A 2679-nucleotide genomic window follows, 5' to 3' on the forward strand; every position below is an offset into this window, starting at 1 on the left:
GGTGGTCTAGGGATTATTGCATATGAAATTTTGGGAGAGCGCGTATTTGACACTGGGAATAAAACCATTGCTGAGGCCAGCAAGGAGTCGAAAGGTAATTTTTAGATTTTTTATTCACACTTTTGAATACTGGGCAGACAATGCGAGCGTGAGCTCCGCCGCAAAAGCTGCAGATGTGAAGGAAACGACAGCGCTGTCTGACACATTTCCCGCTATTGAATGCAAAGCATGTTTGCCTGTCATCTGCTGCTAATGGGGCAGTGGTTGTTGCAGTTCTTGGGACATAGCTGGTGGATTTCATTGAGGTGTCAATACATGGGGGTACGGAGGGGTTAACTCGTGGCCAAGACATGGTGGAGTGGGCGACTGACCTACAGATTACACATGAAACATTCCTGCAGCTTATAAATATTTGGCTGTGAACATCTGGGTTGATTGCGCCCAAATAGGGGCAATGATTCCATTAACTGATTCTTACTGTGCATTTAGCGGAAAAAGCTTGTGGTACATGTAAAAATGTACCCCTCCATAGGACAACGCAAGTTCGGCTGTGATGGATAAATAGTCATTAAGTTTGCATTGTCTGTGGGGGAAGGCTGAACAGATGATCTCTGTGAAACTAAACCCAACGAACCCGGAAGGAATGGGCAGCAGAGCTGTGTTTTGTGGCCAGTACAGCCAGGCATTAGTTTGAGCCGCGGCCCCAAAGCTGGAAGGAGCAGGCGGCAGAGCTGTGTTTTGTGGCCAGTACGGCCAGGCGTTAGTTTGAGCCGCGGCCCCAAAGCTGGAAGGAGCGGCTGGCAGAGCTGTGTTTTGTGGCCAGTATGGCCAAGCGTTAGTTTGAGCCGCTGCTTCAAAGCTGGAAGGAGCGGGCAGCGGAGCTGTATTTGACAGCCAGTCTGCGGGGTCTGTATTTAAAGTTGCGTGCTGTGGGGCTGTGATCGGCGGTGGAGGCGGCCAAGTGCTTCCTTGAGCTATGGCCCCCGTGTTGTTGAAACGGATGCCGCGTTAAGAGGCTGGACTGCGGCTGAATTCACATGGACCCTTGTGGCTGCTGGATCCGGGGCAGGGCCCAGGCTTGCTGATGACCTGTTGCTGCGGCTTAATAGACACTGGGAGCTAGGCCTTGCACCAGAGGAGGACTGTGGAGTATGGTGAGTTGTATCTTTAAGTTGTCCTTTCTTTTTGCTCTTCTTTTGGATTGGGGTGGACTCGGGAGAGATGTTAGTAATTTGCAAATTAGAATACAAGTCATATAATTCTGCCTTATTCAACTTGCGTGAAGGTTGGACATCTGATTTGACCAGTGCTTGCCTCAGACTCGACACCGTCCACTTTTCTTTTGTCGGTATCGAAGGTCTGGCTGAGTGGTAGGAGGACGCTGGGGAGTCAACCGGGGTTCTCGCCGGAGACTGCGAGGGTATGCCTAGGCATCTTGGGAGCCGAGTGGCTGCTCGCACCACGCCGCGCCCGCGACTTGGAGCCTGGGGCTCGATTGGAGCCCCATGCCAAGAAGGAGTGGCCTTAGAGCTGGCTGGTTGCGGCGTTGGAACCGGAGGCAAGTAAGATGGATCTTCAGACGAAGAGCTTTGGCTTTGCGACATGGTGCTGTAGAAGTGAACCAGGATGCTGATAAACCGTCAACAGAGACAGGTAAGTCAGCTGTATTTATACCAGGGTTTCCGTTGTCCGGTAATTGCCGGACATTACCCGGAAAAAAATGAAATGTCCTACAAAATTAAATCTCTCCGGTCAAATTGTCCGATTAAAATTGCCTAATAATCCCGCCCCCCTAACACAATCTGAATTTAAGAATAAGCCTAAAATCTATAAAGCAAAAATAATAATAATAATAATAATAATAATAATTCATTAAATTTTTTATATAGCGCTTTTCTAGGCACTCAAGGGGGTATCTCCCCATCCACCACCAGTGTGCAGCATCCACCTGGATGCCATAGTGCGCCAGAATGCCCACCACACACCAGCTTACTGGTGGAGAGGAGACAGAGTAATGAAGCCAATCAGCGGATATGGGGATTGTTAGGAGGCCATGATGGTCAGAGGCCAATGAGCAAATTTAGCCAGGATGCCGAGGTCACACCTTTACTCTTTCTCACACCTCGACTTCCTGGGATTTTTAATGACCACAGAGAGTCAGGACCTTGGTTTAACGTCTCATCCGAAGGACGGTGCTTGTTGACAGTATAGTGTCCCCATCACTACACTGGGGCGCTAGGACCCACACAGACCACAGGGTGAGCACCCCCTACTGGCCTCACTAGCACCTCTTCCAGCAGCAACCTAGTTTTCCCAGGAGGTCTCCCATCCAGGTACTGACCAGGCTCAGCCCTGCTTAGCTTCAGTGGGAAACCGGTCTTGGGCTCCAGGGTGATATGGCTGCTGGCTACACCGAACTTTGGCTATGTTATAAAGGAACAGGCTCGTTTGAAAGTTATTAAACATTATTACATGGCTTGGTTGGATTCCAACTGGATGGGCCAGTTAAAATAAGCCAAAAATTAAAAAAAAAATAATAAAAACGGGTTCCCCTTCATCTCCGTATCAGCGCTTTTCTGGGCACTTAGGACAGCGACTCAGTAGCCTACCTGAATTTAATGTGTAATTAGCATAGGTAAAAAAAAAAAACCGTAAACTGATTTTTTGGTTGCTTTTTTA

General features: G+C 48.8%; 1 pseudogene; it reads right to left on the reverse strand.

The window, feature by feature from the left end:
* Positions 1 to 2291: 2291 nt before the first annotated feature.
* Positions 2292 to 2408, reverse strand: LOC132118699 (5S ribosomal RNA; annotated as a pseudogene).
* Positions 2409 to 2679: the final 271 nt, after the last annotated feature.

This window comes from Carassius carassius, chromosome 37, assembly GCF_963082965.1.
Source record: "Carassius carassius chromosome 37, fCarCar2.1, whole genome shotgun sequence".
NCBI lineage: Eukaryota > Metazoa > Chordata > Actinopteri > Cypriniformes > Cyprinidae > Carassius > Carassius carassius.